Below are 16969 nucleotides of genomic sequence, written 5' to 3' on the forward strand. Positions count from 1 at the left end.
CTGAATGCCGGTTACTACTATGAAACCTGGTCTTCTATTTCCCTGCCTCATTTGTGGCCATTCATGCATTGGCCTCACAATAAAATGTAAATAAAGGCTGCTAAAAGCTTAAGTATGCATCATATAAAGACACAGGCCAGGAACCCCAGAAAAGAAAAGCGATAGGCCTGAAGTGAAGAGAATGATGTAGTATGCAAAATGAACATATCTGAAAAATAAATCAGTAAATAAAAGCAGAAGCATTACATGTGCTCTGTTTGCATTCAGGGAGGTAATTTACACACATAAGTAGGTAGGGCACTGATTCATAAACTTGGCCTCCTCTTTTTGAATTTTCTTTTTGGCCATCCCAGGGCTTAAACTCAGGGCATGATGCGTTCCTGAGCTGTTTTGCTCAAGGCTGTGGCTCTACCACCACCACAGCTCCAGCCATCTGGTTGTTAATTGGACATAAGCACCTCCCAGTCTTTCCTGCCTGGTCTGGGACTGTATCTCCCACTCAGCTTGTTCTCTTAAAGCTTGAGCTCTACCCTCTGGGCCACTGCTCCACTTCTGGTTTTCTGGTGGTTTATTGGAGATAAGAGTCTCACAGACTTTCCTGGTTGGGCTGCCTTTGGATGGTGATCTCCTGAGTGGGTTTCCAGTGGCTTTTCTCAGGGATTCACCGAGGAGCCTCTCCATACAAACCCTTAATCTAAATCTCAGGAGGTACTAGAGAAAACAGAAACATGCAGTTGTTTCTAGTATGCTCCAGATACTTAAGGTTGGAGACACAAAACACTCATAATTATTAGATCATTTTATAGGCAAAAGGAGCAATGCAGACAGTATGAAGATCACTCCAGCTTTGGTCCTCTCATCAATTCAGCTCAATGCTAAGTGATGGAAATGGCATGTCCTGTGGACATATGCTCCCAAATCCTGTGACACTCATTTCTCACTTTTGCCTTCAAATCTGTGACCAGAGAAGATGAGGAGAGAAAATCCTTCTCAGAGAAAGCAGCTATAAAGAATATTGGGGTAGTTTACTCATAAATTCAAACTATTGGAATGATCCTGTTAAGAAGTCAGATTGTCCAGATTAAAAAAATGAAGAAGAAAAGTAAGGCAGTGTCTGTGTAATCCCAGCTTCTTAGGAGGCTGAGATGTAGAGAATATTAGTTTGAATCCAGCCAGCATAGGAAAGGAAATGACACTTTTATTTCTAAGAGATCCCAGAAAAATCCAGAAGTGAGCTGTGACTCAAGATTAATGCACTACCCTTGAGCAAAAGGAGCTCAGGGACAATGTCTAGGCTCAATGTTCAACTCCTGGACCTGCCTGCCCCCAATAGAGCCTATACCTCCATGTCTTTGTGTATGTCTGGATGTATTCCTATAGGCAAAGCTCCAGAGTAGATATGATGAATGGCACCAAGTTAGGAAATTTGTTTTCAATACAATGATTTCATAACACAGAGACTACTTTTATGACAATGTATGTTCCAGGGCTCCCTTCACTGTTCCCAGTGTAGCCTGAGGGTTTCTCTGCATCCCAGGCCTGCTGGAAGGAGTCTCTCTCATTGTCTGGACAGGCAGACAAAAGGCCTCAGTCCTGTACAGCTTTGTAACAACTCCACATCTGGGCCAATTAGTGAGGATAAGTGTGTGTGTGCTCTGAAGGCCAGGAGAAAAAGGCCTCTTTGTACTCCAAGCTATCTCTCTTCCCAGTGCTCTGTTTTGACAAGAAGCCTTCATTTGTGCCACCTCCCATGGCAGGCCAAGTTCCCTGCACTTATCCTGCCTTTGTGAGACTATATTCCAGTGCTCAGATACAGTGCTCAATATAATTCAGAAGTCCTTCTTGCAGACAACTAGGGCACTGAACTTAATGAAATGTTTCATTGCCAGCGATAATGGGCCTATGATACCTCTCCTTGGTTTTCTGGAAGCTTGAGAAATCCAAGAACATGTTGGATATCACAAAGCTTCCTGTCATCTAGGGCTGGTGAAGATCATCTGGTTCTGAAACCTTTGACCTCTCTTAATTGGGCCTTGGATGGCTAGGTTTGGAGGTTGAACACAGGGCCTTGGTGCTGACCATAAGTTCAGTGGAGAAGTCCAGTGCTTTACCATTTTGTGTCACAACTTCACTTCTGGTCTATGTGTGTGTGTGTGTGTGTATGTGTGTGTGCGTCTGTGTGTCTGTGTGTGTATGTCCATGTGTGTGCGCGCATACACTCGTGGAGCTTGAACTCAGCACTGTACCTAATTTCTGTTGTACAAGGATAGCCTTCTCTCACTTGAGCCACAGAACCACTTGATGCTTTTTCTAGTGATGTTGTCCTGAGTAATCAAGCCCAGGGTTTCATATATGCAAAGCATTCTACCCCTAAGGCACATTCCCAGCTCTGTACTTCAGGTTTGTTAGATTGTTTCTGGTTTTGGGTTTTTTTTTATGTTGTTGGTTGTAGGAGTTGAAGTCTGGGACTGGGTGCTGTCCCTGAGCTTTTCAGCTCAAGTCTTGTGCTCTATCTCTTGAGCCACAGCACCACTTCAGGTTTTCTGGTGGTCCATTGGAGCTAAGTGTCTCAAAGACATTCCTGCCCAGGCTAGCTTTGAACCATGATCCTTAGTTCTCATCCTCCTGAGAACCTAGGATGATAGTCATGAGCTGCAAGCATCAAGCTTCCACTTAATGTTTCTTAGTGGTGAATTGGAGATAATAGTCTCATGGGACTTTTTGTGTCTGGGATAATTTAGAACTCAGATCCTCAGATCTCAGCTTGCTGAGAAGGCAGGATGACAAACCTCATCTATCGACCCCTAGGCCATGGTAGTCTGCTGCAAGGGGATCCTTGGCTCCACGTGGTGGAGTGCTAGCCTTGAGCCCAAGAGGTAAGGGTCAAAATCTAGGTCCTGAGATCAAGGTTCATGACTGAAAAAACAAACAAACAAAACAATGGTCTGCAGGAGACAACTCACTAGTCTTCAGTTATATTTAATTTTTTTTCCTTCCATGGGGATATATCTGAGCCTCAATATTCTTATCTGCTTAAGCATCTCAGTTGTGGAGCTCTTACAAGGACCAGATGAAAGAATGCACCCTGTGAAGGACATAGCACATGACACTGTTTGAAGGACTCAATACACAGCATCATGTAAAAGACACAGCACCCAGAACCCAATTCAGGACTCAGCACACTGCAACCTGTGAAAGACTCAGCACATAGCACCCTGTGCAGTACTCAGCATAGAGCACCTTATGAAGGACTCAGCACATAGCTGTATTCCACAAGCTGTCATTAGAATCAACGTGTTTTCTTCAGTATCACCATTCTTTGAGGAACATTTCACAAACCACACAAGTTCACATCTAATGGTTTAGTGGAGTGTTTTTTTGGGGGGGAGGTTACCTATGGGGCTTGAACTGAAATGGGATACTGTTCTAATAGCATTTGCTCAAGGCTACAGCTCTACCACTTGGAAGAGTCTCACAGACTTCCTGCTAGGGCTGGGTTTTAACGCAGGTGAGCAGCTAGAATGACTGAGGTAAGCCATCAGCGTCTGGTTCGGTGGAGCTGGGTTGCAGTGATTTACATCTGGATAAGTCAGGTTAGGTGGCAGCTGTCAGCACCAGACTCCTAGCTTGCTCTGTGATGAAGTATTTGAAGTCTTGACCTTCTATAGTTGCAGATTGGCAGCAGTCCTGGGCCTTTAGTAAGGGCTTAGCCACTCTCCCCAAGCGTTTGTGCTCCAGGCTAGTACACAATTGATTGAAAGAAAGCGGAACTTCTGGTTTTTCTTTTTATATGGTACTGAGGAATGGAAGCCAGGGCTTCCTGCTTACTAGGCGAGCACTCAACCACCGAGTCCCAGGAGTGCATGAGGTATAAATAGAGATTGCTGTATATAAATATTATATATACAAAAAGAAAGATGTGGGCTGGGAAGGTGGCTCAGTGATAGAGTGCTTCCCTTGCAAGCATGAGGACCTGAGTTCAATTCCTCAGCACCACATAAGCAGGAAAAAAAAAGCCGGAAGTGGTGCTGTGGCCCAAGTGGTAGAGTGCTAGCCTTGAGCTGAAGAGCTGAAGGACAGAGCCCAGGCCCAGACTTCAGGCCCACGACTGGACCCAAAAAAAAAATATATAGAGAGATTTATGCATATTATTAAATTATAGCTAATAGTACTACCAATGTTAGGTATTAAATGATGTCTCCATTTAATTATATATCCCAGTTGAACAATTAATAAAACATTAATTATTACTCAATTTACTGTTATTGTTTATCATATATGTACACACATCCATACATATAATTACATATTTTATAGAATGAGACCTCTATTTATAATTAATTTATGCATCATGTGTTACTACCAATTATTAGGTATTTAACTATGTCTCCATTTACTTTTCATTCTGTTAATGCTTAATAATATATTAATTAAACTTAATCCATGTCCTATAATTATTTTGTCTAATATTATCCCAGAATGATTCGCTACTAATTCAATCTGTTTTTCATTTATTGTAGTGACCATTTTTCTACCTATGACAGTTTTACCTTTATGACATTCTATTACATAGTATATAGATTTGCATACGAATTATACATCCTACCTGACACAGAGAAATTTCATAGAAAAGGAAAATATGTGTCACTCTTGACTTCTTACTCCAAGATTGCATTTTTGGCAGGGCTGGGATCTAAACTCAGGGCCTAGAAGGCTCAGCTCATGAATGAGTGACTGTCATCACAGCAGCCTCTAGCCAATTCAGCTGCTAGGCAGTTCCCAGCCAATGAGAATGAGCCCCGTATGTTGACCCCATATTGTGCTTAGTGAAGTTATGCATTTTATTTGTAGTTTTATTCATTTATTTACCATTTATTTTATTGACTGTTATTACACATGGAATATTTATTACATTTATTACATGGGATATAGATTTGCCTATGTATGAAACTTCATACCTGACACCCAGACGCTCACAGAAAAGGAAAACATGTGTCACCAGTGCTTCTTACTCCACGATTCAATTTTTGTGAGTGCTGGCATCTGAACTCAAAGCTTACAAAGCCCAATTCATGAATGGGCGAGTGTCAGCACGGCCAACCTGGGCCATATGGAGCTGACAAGCAGTTACCAGCACCTGAGATCTAGCCCCAGGGGTTGACAAAATAAGACAGATTGACATGCGGATGGTAGTACACAAATAAATATAGATCTTTATAGAGTACCAGAGATGTTTATATATTCTTCAGTTATATAGACTACATTTTTAACAATTCTTGGGTATTTATTATGCCCCCATGTCATTAGTATTAATGTGTTCATTCTTAATCAATTATTAATTTAATCAACCACTGTCACAGAACTATTGCATCCATGTAATTAATAGTATTCTTTTAATGTGTCAAAATATTCATTAAAATCCATCAGCCTCCTAAAATCACTACTTTTATAGTAGTATCATTCAGGAACAACTAATTTAATCTTGACATTCATAATCTTCTATCAGTATTCCTATGAATAGGAATGAGACTCTTAGGATCTCCCACCATTGGTAGGGGTCAGGACCGGGCCTCGACCACAGGGCCTATGTTGCTGTGTTGACCTATGGCTTGCCTGGTAGCCCACCAGCCTTCAGCAATGTCAGGTTACAAAACTTTTCATCAATGTTATTCAGACCTAAGATGGTCACCTTGCAAAAAAAAAAAAACAAATGTAAAACAGATAGCCATTTGCAAGTTGCCAGATTTTTATCCGTGTCATTTTATTTATCTTTTTCCTGTAAATCTTTGGGGCCCAGGAACCCAGGTTCAGCTGTGGGTCCAGTGGTTGCACCCCAGCCTAGAGCGATCAAAGTGGAGGCAGAGTTGCCCCAACCTGAGTTCAAGCCCTGTGCTTGACAAAATAAAAATAAATAAATAAATAAATTCATTAAAAATATTTATAAAATAATGAGGCTTCTTAGCTTGGAATTCACGCCATTTTTTCTGCCAGGCCTGGGATTTGAATTCAGACTTTGGGAAAATCTGCAGCATTGTCGGGGAAGGGGAAGCTCACCATGCTGGAAGACAAGAAAGTCAGGCCTGTTCCCAGGGCCTGAATTCAAGTCTTAGCACTCAAAAAATAATATTCATATACATTTTAAATACATGATTTATATTTGCATACACATGTTTAGTTATATTGCAGTTAGTGTAGTTATTCATTTTATTTTATTTTTATGTATTTCTTATGTATTTTAGTGAGTATGATTACACATATAACATTTTTTACATCCTATTACATAGGACATAAATTTGCCTATGTATTATACATCATTCCTGAGACCCAGGAATTTTGACACCCATAAGGAAAACAAGTGGGACAATTGGCTTCTTCCACTAGGATTAAGTTTTTGGCAGTTCTGTGATTTGAACTCAAAACCTAGCAGGCCAACTTCATGAATGGGTCAATGTTAGCACACCAGTCTGATGCAAATGAAGTTTTCAGGCAAATTTCAGGACCTGAGATGAAGCCCTAGGAGTGGCCAATATATATATAAAGATAGATATGTAGATTGCAGTGTGTGTATTTACATATGAATATACATCTATAAATAAATGTATACAGAGAGAGACAGACATTTATGTAGAATCTAGTGTATAACTCTATATAAAGTGATGTCTACATCTTATTTTTATATATTCTATTACTACCAATTATATATTCTATTACTACCAATTATTTGGTCTAATATTATGCCTCCATTAATTAATCATAATTATATATCATTTTTTATTTTATTTATATTTATATATTTATGCGTACAATATTATACTAGAAAGACTAGATAAATAGTAATTCAATTTGTACATGTCAAATATTCTATTAATGTTCCTATAGATAGGAACGAGTTTCCTAGGATCTTCAGCTGTGTGTAGGTGGCAGTCCGAGGATAGAACTCACGGCATAGGTATCTGGGTGGGACTTAGGCTTTACCAACAATCTGTGAGCCTTTGGCCATGCAAGGTCACATACAATTTTCAAGCTGAGTCATTGAGACCCATGGTGGTCACAGTGCAAAGGAAACAAAGGTAAAACGGTTGTGTAATACTTGCTGGTTTTTTCCTCATCTATATTTTTGCCAGTGCTGGGAGTTTAACTGGGGTCCTAGGATGACTAGATCATCTGTGGGTGTAAATGCTGCAAACCAGCGTAGGGTAATCATGGGTTAAGACACAATATGGTCTTCCTTGAGAAAAAGGAACTCAGGGACAGTGCCTGGGGTCACAGTTCAAGCCTCAGGACCTGCCACAAAAATAGAGCCAGTAACTCTATGTGTCTGTATATGTATGCATGTATTTCTATCAGTGACCATCTAGAGTTGCTGTGAAGAAAGGTTTGAATGGAATGATTTCACAGCACAGGGAGTGCTTTCAAGACAGTGCATGTTCTGGGGCTCCCTTCACTGTTCCCAGAGTAGCCTGAGGGCTTCTGTGCACCCCAGGCTGCTGGAGGAAGTCTGCCTCATTGTTGGAACAGGTAGACAAAAGGCCTCACTCTTGAACAGCTGTGTAACAAACAATTCATCCGGAACAATTACTGAGGATGAGCAATGAATGAGGATGAGGGCAGAATCTGAAGGCCAGGAGGAAAAGGCCTATTTGTACCCCAAGCTATCTCTCTCCCTAGTGCTTTGTTTTGACAGGAATCCTTCATTTGTGCTGCCTCTCGGGGCAGTCCAAGTTCCCTGCACTCTTCCTGTCTTTGTTAGACTATGTTCCAGTGTTGAAACAAACTGCTACAATTAATTTAAGGGTCCTTCTGGCAAAAAACAAGCGAGCTGAACCTAATGAAAAGATTCCTAATTGGCAAAGGTGCCTCCCTAGTTTTCCGGATGCTAACTCTAAGCATTTGTGCAAAATCACAATGCTTCCTGTCATCTAGTGCTGGTGAAACTAATCAGGTTTTGAAACCTTTGCCCTCTCTTAGTTGGGCTCTGGGTGTTTATATTTTGGGGTTGAACACAGGGCCAGAGTGCTGACCATGAGCTCAGAGCAGAAGCTCTTTTCTTTACCATTTAGTGTCACAGCTTCACTTACGGTATCTTTGTGTGTGTGTGTGTGTGTGTGTGTGTGTGTGTGTGTGTGTGTGTGTGTGTGTGTGTGTGTGTGTGTGTAAACACCAGTCCTGGAGCTTGAACTCAGTACCTCAGCTCTGTACCTGAGTTTCTCCTGTATAAGGATAGTGCATTACCACTTGAGCCACAGAACCACTTCAGGCTTTTTTTTTCTAGGGATGTAGTACTGAGGATTCAAACGCAGGGTTTCATACATGCAAAGCACTCTATCCCTAAGAAACATCCCCAGCACTCCACTTCAGGTTTCTTTCTTTCTCTCCTTGTAGTTGGAGGAGTTGAAGTCTGGGACTGGGTCCTCAAGTCTAGCACTCTACCACTTGAGCTACAGTGCCCCTTCAGGCTTTCTGGTGGTTCACTGGAGATAAGCATCTCAAGGAATCTCCTGCCCAGGCTGGCTTTGGACTGTGATTCTCAGCTCTCAGGATCCTGAGTAGCTAGGATGACAGGCATGAGTCACCAATGCCCAGCTTCCACTTCAAGTTTCTAAGTGGTGAATAGGAGATAATATTCTCATGGGACCTTTTGTGTCTGGGATTGTTTGGAACCCAGAACCTCAGCTTCCTGAGAAGGCAGGATGACAGACTTCAGCTAAAGACACACTTTGCTGCAAAGGTGTCCTTAGCTCACAGGTAGAGCACTAGCCATGAGCCCAAGAGGAAAGTCAGTACCTAGGCTCTAAGTTGAATGTTCATGATGGAGAAAACTAAACCAAACAATTGTCTGCAGGAGACAAGTCAGTAGAGTTCAGTATATACATAAATTTGACCCTGCCTTGGGGACATATCTGAGCTTCAACTTTCTCATCAGCACAATCATCTTACTTGTGGAGCTCTAACAAGGTCCAGATGAAAGAATACACCCCATGAAGGGCTCATAGCATAGCACCCTGTGAAGGACTCGGCATACAGCAACCCGTGAAGGACTCAGCACCCAGCATCCCAGGAAGGGCTCATCACATAGCTGTATCCCACAAGCTGTCATTAGAATTCGGGTGCTTTCATCAGTATCACCATTCTTTCAGAAACACGTCACAAACCACACAAGTTCACATCTAACAATACAGATGGGTGGTTAATGGGGGGGAGGGTCGTCCGCTTCGGGGATCTCACTCATAGGTTGGGGGTACTGTCCTAAGACCTTTTCCTCAAGGCTAGAGCTCTACCACTTTGAGCCACAGCTCAGAGTCTCACAGACTTCCTGCCAGGGCTGAGTTTTCAACCCACCAGTGTCAGATCTCATCCCCCAAGCAGCTAGGGGTGAGCCAGCAATGTCTGTCTAAATAGAGTTGGTTTGCAGCAGTTGACCTTTGGCTGTCAGGTTAGATGGCAGCCATGAGCTTCAGACCCTCGGCTTGCTCTGTTATGAGGTATTTGAAGTCCTAGCCTTCTATAGTTTCAGTCAGCACGTTCTAACTTGATTTTTTGGTGCTGGAGTGACAGCACCACTTCTGGCTTTTCTGTGCATGTGATAGTGTGGAAACAAACCCAGGGCTTCATACATACTAGGCGAGCACTCTACCACTGAACCCCAGGAGTGACAAGTGGAGACTTAGATATGTAGATTGTTTTATATATACATATATATGCATAAAACAAGAGGGAGATGTCTGTATATTATTAAATTATATATACTATATTACTATTAATTATCGATAAATTATTTCTTCCTTTATTTAAGTATCATGGTTAAATACATAATGAAATATTTATTGAAAATTAGTCAATGTACTATGATTATTGTGTATAATTTTAATATAATCATACACTAAATACTAATGAAATTGTTACTTTTACAACATTCCATTCATATGGATGACTATTGGAATGTGTTTCTTAGGATCTCCTGCCATTTGTAGGTAGCAGTCCCCGGATCCGAACCCCGGACCTAGGTTGCTGGTTTAGGCTGTGACTTTCCTGATAGCTCACCAAACTTCAACAATGCAAGGTCATGTACACTTTTCGGGTCCTGTCATTTAGACCCAGGATGGTCACAATGCAAAGGAAAAAAACAATGTAAAATCGCCTTCCGGAACTTCCCAGTTTTATACTTCTCCTTTTTTCCCCGTCTTTTTTTTTTTTTTTTTTTGGTCTGTTGTGGGGCCAGAAGTCTGGGTCTGGGTGCTGTCCCTCAAATCTTCAGCTCAAGGCTATCGTTCTACCACTTGAGCCATAGCACCACTTCTGGCTTTTTTCTGCTTATATGGTGCTGAGGAATCCAACCCAAGGCCTTATGCATGCAAGGCAAGCACTCTCCTATTGAGCCACCTTCCCAGCCCTTCACTTTTTTTTTTTGCCAGTCCCGAGATTTAAACTTGGGTCCTGGGATCTCAAGATGGGCTGTGGGTCCAGAGGTTGCACCCCAGCCTAGGATGATCAAAACTGAGGCAGAGTTGCTACTAGCTGAGTTCAAGCCCCGGGCCTGGCCAAAAAAAATAAGGCACTGGTTTGGAATTTGCACCATTTTTTTGCAGGCCTGGGATTTGAACTCAGCGTCTGGGTATCTCTGTGGCACTCTGGGGGACAGGAAGCTCACCGTCATTGAAAACAAGAAATTCAGACCAATTTCCAGGACCAAATTCAAGCCACAGCACTGGAAAAAATAATATTCATGTATGAAATCTTTTTACATACATGGGTTTACCCCATATGACATTTATTATCCTTATCTATTTATTCTTTATTTTACTATTATTACATATATAATATTTATTTCATTAATTACATCTTTATCACATGGATATATTTGCACATGGATTTTACATCATACTGAGACCCAGGACTTTTACAGAGAAGGAAAAAAAAAATGTCAAAATTCGCTTATTACTCCACCTATAAATTTTTGGCCATGCTGGGATATGAACTCACAACCCACAATGCCCAATTCATGAAAGTGTCAGTTGTAGACAAAGCCTTTGGCAAATTGAGCTGCCAGCCAGTTCTGAGGATGTGTGATCAAGCCATCATAGTGGCCTAGATTTAGATATAGATATAGATAGATAGATAGATAGATAGATAGATAGATAGATAGATAGATAGATAGATAGATGTGTAGTTTGCTCTCTCTCTCTCTCTATATATATATATGAGAGAGAGACAATATGAGGATATTGAATAATATATATTGTGAATTATTAGTTATTAAATTAAGCCTCCATTTAATGAAGTATCATTGTTTAATACTTATTAAAGCATTAATGTAAAAGTAGTCAGTATTCTTTAATTAAGAGAATCATACCATGGTGCTAGAATGAAAGACATAATCCAATACTTTTTGTGTGGCATTCTTTAGGAGAATCATGAACAACTGTGAAATTTAATTGTTACTTTTATGACAGTCCATTAAGCATTCCCATGAATAGGAATGATTTTTTCAAGATCTCCCTCCATTTGTAGGTATCAGTCCTGGCATTTGAACTCCAGGCCTCGGTAGTTTACTTCGAAATGCAAACCATTAGTATGACACTGTGAAGATTTCAGATTGTCATGATAAAACAAAGAATATCAAGAATAAAAGAAAGCCAGGTCTCAGAGGCTCATGCTTGTAATCCTAGCTCTTCAGGAGGCTGAGAGGTAGAGAATGGCAGCTTGAATTCAGTCGGGACAGGAAAGTTCAGGACACTCTTATTTCTAAGGGATCACAGGAATATAAACACCCAGGAGTGGGACTGAAACTCAAGGGCAGAGCACCACTCTTGAACAAAAGGAGCTCTGGGAGAGTGACTAGGCTCATAGTACAAGCCCCGGACCTGCCAAAAAAGAAAAAGTAGTAAATCCATGTCTCCCCATGTATGTATGCATGTATTTCTATTGGTAAAGATCCACAATAGCTATGTTGAAAGGCACTCAGCTAGGAAATTTGCTTTGAATAGAATGATTTCATAGCACAGAGACTGCTTTCAAAACAGTGCATGTTCCGGGGCTCCCGTCACTGTTCCCAGTGTAGCCTGAGGGTTTCTGTGCACTCCAGGCTGCTGGAGGAAGTCTGCCTCCAGGTCTGGACAGACAGACAAAAAGGCCCCCCTCCTGTAGAGCTGTGTAACAAACAACTCCATCTGAGCCAATTAGTGAGGATGAGTGTAGGCAAAATTTGAAGGCCAGGAGAAAAAGGCTTCTTTGTACTCTAAGCTATCTCTCTCCCCAGGAAGCTTTCATTTGTGCCACCTCCTGTGGCAGACCAAGTTCCCTGCACTTATCCTGTCTTTGTTAGATTATGTTCCAGTATTGAAATAACCTGCTCCAATTAATTCATGGGTCCTTCTGGCAGACAATAAGGGAGCTGAACCTAATGAAAAAATTCCTAATTGGCAATGGTGCCTCCCTAGGATTCCAGAAGCTTGCTAAATCTAAGCACTTGTGCAAAATCCCAAAGTTTCCTATCATCTAAGGCTGGTGAAGTGCATCAGATTTTGAAACCTTTGACCTATCCTAGTTGAGCCCTGGATGGCTAGCTTTTGGGGTTGAACACAGGACCTGGGTGCTGACCATGAGCTCAGAACAGAAGCTCAGTGCTTTACCACCATTTGGTGTCACAGCTTCACTTCTGGTATCTGTGTGTGTGTGTGTGTGTGTGTGTGTGTGCATACACTTGTCCTGGAACTTGACCTCAGGACCTGAGCATGGTTCCTGAGTTTCTCCTGTACAAGGGTAGCACTCTACCACTTGAGCCACAGGGCCACTTCAGGCTTTTTTCTAGTGATGTGGTACTGAGGATTCAATTCCAGGGATTCATACATGCAAAGCACTCTAACCACTCCTCTTTTGGTTTGTTTGTTTCTTTTCTTTTCTTGTAAGTTGGAAGAGTTGAAGTCTAGGCCTGGGTGCTGTCTATCCTAGAGCTTTTCAGCTAAAACCAAGCACTCTACCACTTGAGCTACAGCACCCCTTCAGGTTTTTGGTGGGTCACTGGAGAGAATTGTCCATCTCAAGGAATTTCCTGCCCAGGCTGGCTTTGGACCATGATCCTCAGCTCTCAGGATCCTGAGTAGTTAGGATGACAGGCATTAGTCACTGGTGCCCAGCTTCCATTTCAAGTATCTAAGTGGTGAATAGGAGATAATAGTCTCATGGGAACTTTTGTGTCTGGGATAGTTTAGAACCCAGATCCTCACATCTCAGTTTCTTGAGTAGGCAGGGTGACAGACCTCAGCTACAGACACCTAGATCATAACTCTCTGTTGCAAAGAGCCATGGGGAATGCACTGAAAATTTGGGGGTACTGTTCTAAGGTCTTTTGCTCAAGGCTAGAGCTCTACTACTGTGAACCACAGCTCAGAGTTTCACAGATCAGCCCCCGAGTATCTTGGATGACAGTGGTGAGTGAACCAGCAACTTCTGGTTCCGTGGAGCTGGGTTGCAGTGATTTATCTCTGGCTAAGTCAGGTAAGATGGCAGCTGCAAGCACCAGACTCCATGCTTGTTCTGTGATGAGGTATTTGCAGAACTATCCTTATATTGTTGCAGTCCGAACATTCTATTTTATTTTATTTTTTTGGTGCCAGTCCTGGGTCTTGAGAAAGGGTCTAGACACAGTCCCGAAGCTTTTATGCTCAAAGCGAGTGCTCCACTGCCTAAGCGTCAGCACGACTTCTAGATTTTTCTGTGCACAAGGGAGTGAAGAATCGAACTCAGGGCTTTGTACATAGTAGGTGAGCAATCTACAAATGAGCCCGATGACTGACAAGTGTATGAACACATAAATATGTAGATTGATAGATAGATAAATAGATGCATATATATATATATATATAGCAAGAGAGATATATACTAGGAAATTGCATATAAAATATTATTACAAATTATTGGCATTTAAATTATTCCTTCTTTTTTTAAGTAACATGATTGAATAAATAATAAAGTATTAATTGAAAATTAGTCAATGTAGTTTTATATAATCATACACTAACTACTATTTTAATTGGTACTTATTTTCTTTTATTTTACATTGTGAAAATACTGTACAGTGGGGTTACAATTACATGGGCAAGATAATGAGTAAATTTCTTATCAAGCATCGTAGCCTCTTCCTTTTTGTTTCCCCTTCCTATCTTTTCCCATTCTCTCCCCGCCCCTCACCCCCCCCACACACAATCATCGTTCCAAGCACCCCCCCTACCACAGTTGTAAAGATGATATTTAGACATAATGACTTGTACATTTCATTGTTGCAATGGGTCCACCTGTATCCCTATTTAAACAATTTGTTTTTTCCCTTCCCCTCCACAAATTATACCGACATCAAATACAGTGAAAGCAGAGGTTATAAAGTGGGGAGGGACATAGAAAGCAACAAAGAAATAATCTTATAAATGTGTTAGAAACAATCACATGAAAGAAAAAACACATTTGAATACATATCTTAGGGTTCATTTCCGGGAAATCAATTTATTTGACCTTTTCTGCTTGACTCAGACATATACTAGATATTGCAAATGAGGGAAACCATGGGACCTATGTTTCTTTGGACATGGATTACTTCACTTAATATAATTTTTCCAAGTCTTTCCATTTCCTAACCAATGGGGCAATGTCATTCTTTCTGATGGAGGCATAGAATTCCATTGTGTATATATACCACATTTTCTTGATCCATTCATCTACTGAGTGGCATCTGAGCTGGTACCATATCTTAGCTATGGTAAATAATGCTGCAATAAACATAGTCGTGCTGGTAGCTTTAGTGTGGTCTTGTTTGTGAACATTTGGGTAAATGCCCAAAAGTGAAATTGCTGGGTCATAGGGGAGCTCTATGTGGAATCTTTCGAGGAACCTGCATACTCCTTTCCAAAGTCATTGAAGAAGTATACACTCCCACCAACAATGCAGTAAGGTCCCCTTCTGTCCACATCCGCTCCAGCACCTGTTGTTATTGTAGTTCTTGATTATAGCCTTTCTAACTGGGGTGAGGTGGTATCTCATGTTCTTTTGATTTGCATTTCTTTAATGGCTAGGAGGTTGAACATTTCGTCAGGTGTCTATTGGCCATCCTTCTTTCCTCTTCAGAGAAGTTTCTCTTAAAGTCTTTAGCCCACTTATTTATTGGGCAGTTGTTTCTTTAAAGATTTGTTTTTGGAGGATTTAACTTTTTGAGTTCTAGGTATACTTTAGATATGAGACGCTTGTCCATTGTATGACTAGTGAAGATTTTCTCCCAATCCGTGGGCTTTGATTGATCTTACTAGCTATGTCCTTTGCCATGCAGAAGCTCTGCAATTTCATGCCATCCCATTTGTCCAACCATTCTTTGATTTGTTGCTTTTCCGGCTCTTTATTAAGAAAATTTCAGCCTGTGCCAAGTAGACCTAGGGTTTCTCCTATTACACCCTATAATGTTTTCAGAGTGTCTGCTTTGACTCTGAGGTTTTTGATCTTTTTGGAGTTGATTCTGGTGCACGGTGATATATAGGGACCTAGCTTATTTTTCTAAAAGTAGTTAACCAATTTTGCCACCACCATTTACTGCAGAGGCTGTCTTTTTTTCATTCTATTTTTTTAGCTCCCTCATCGAAGATTAGATGGCTATAGGTCTGTAAGTTCATTTCTGCGTTTTCAATTCTATTGCATTGGTCCTGAGGTCTGTTCTTGTGCCAGTATCAAGCTGTTTAGATTACTATGGCTTTGTAGTAGAGTTTGAAATTTGGTATTTATATTCCTCCAGCACTGTTCTTTCTGTTGAGGATCATTTTTGCTATTTGGGATCGTTTGTTGTTCCATATAAATTTTTGGAGTGCGTCTTCTATTTCCTTGAAGACTGAGGTTGGAATATTGATAGGTATCTCATTGATAGACAGCCTTGGGAAGTATTGCCATTTTCATGAGGTTGATCTTTCCAATCCAGGAGCATGGGAGTTTTTGCCACTTTCTAAATTCTGTTTTGATTTCCTTTTTCAACTTTTTAAAGTTTTCATCATAGAGCTCCTTCACTTTTTTGGTTAATTCCTAGATATTTTATTTTTTTGTGGGGCTATTACAAATGGAGTTGATTTCCTAATTTCAGCCACACTTTTCTCATTGTTGGCATACAGAAAAGTCAATGATTTTTGAGGGTTAATTTTATATCTTGTTACTTTGCCAAAGTTTTGAATCAGCTTGAGTAATTTGGGAGTGGAGTCTGTGGGATTCTTTAAATACAAGATCATGTCATGTGCAAAGAGGGAGAGTTTTACTTCTTCTTTCCCTATTTGGATCCCATTTATGTTTACATCTTGTCTTATTCCTGTAGCTAGGTATTCTAATACTAGATTCAAAAGAAGTGGAGAGAGTGGACCTCTTTGTCTCGTTCCTGAGTTAAGAGGAAATGGCATTAATTTTTCACCATTAAGAATAATGCTGGCTGTAGGTTTGTCATATATTGCCTTTATTGTATTGAGGAATGTTCCATGGATTCCTAATTTTTCCAACACCTTCATCATAAAGCGGTGTTAGATCTTGGCAATTGCTTTTTGTGCATCTATTGAGATAACCATGTGGTTCTTATCCTTGCTCCTGTTGATGTGATGAATTATATTAATTGATTTGCATATATTGAACCAGCTGTGCATCTCTGAAATGAATCTTGTTTGATCGTGGTATATGATTTTTTGGATGAATTGTTGAAGTTGATTGATCAAAATTTTGCAGAAATATGACATTTATTACCCTTATTTATTTAGCATTATTACACATATAACATTTCTTTTATTACATCATATCACATAGGATATATGTAGATATGGATTATACATCATACTGAGACCATGGACTTTCACAGAAAAGGAAAACAATGTGCTAATATTGGCTTCTTATTCCATGAATAAATTTTTGGCCATGCTGGGATTTCAGCTCACAGCCTAGAATGCCCAGTCCATAAATGGGGTAA

Source organism: Dipodomys merriami, unplaced genomic scaffold (assembly GCF_024711535.1).
Source record: "Dipodomys merriami isolate MVZ:Mamm:240054 unplaced genomic scaffold, mDipMer1.0.p SCAF_481, whole genome shotgun sequence".
Classification (NCBI taxonomy): domain Eukaryota; kingdom Metazoa; phylum Chordata; class Mammalia; order Rodentia; family Heteromyidae; genus Dipodomys; species Dipodomys merriami.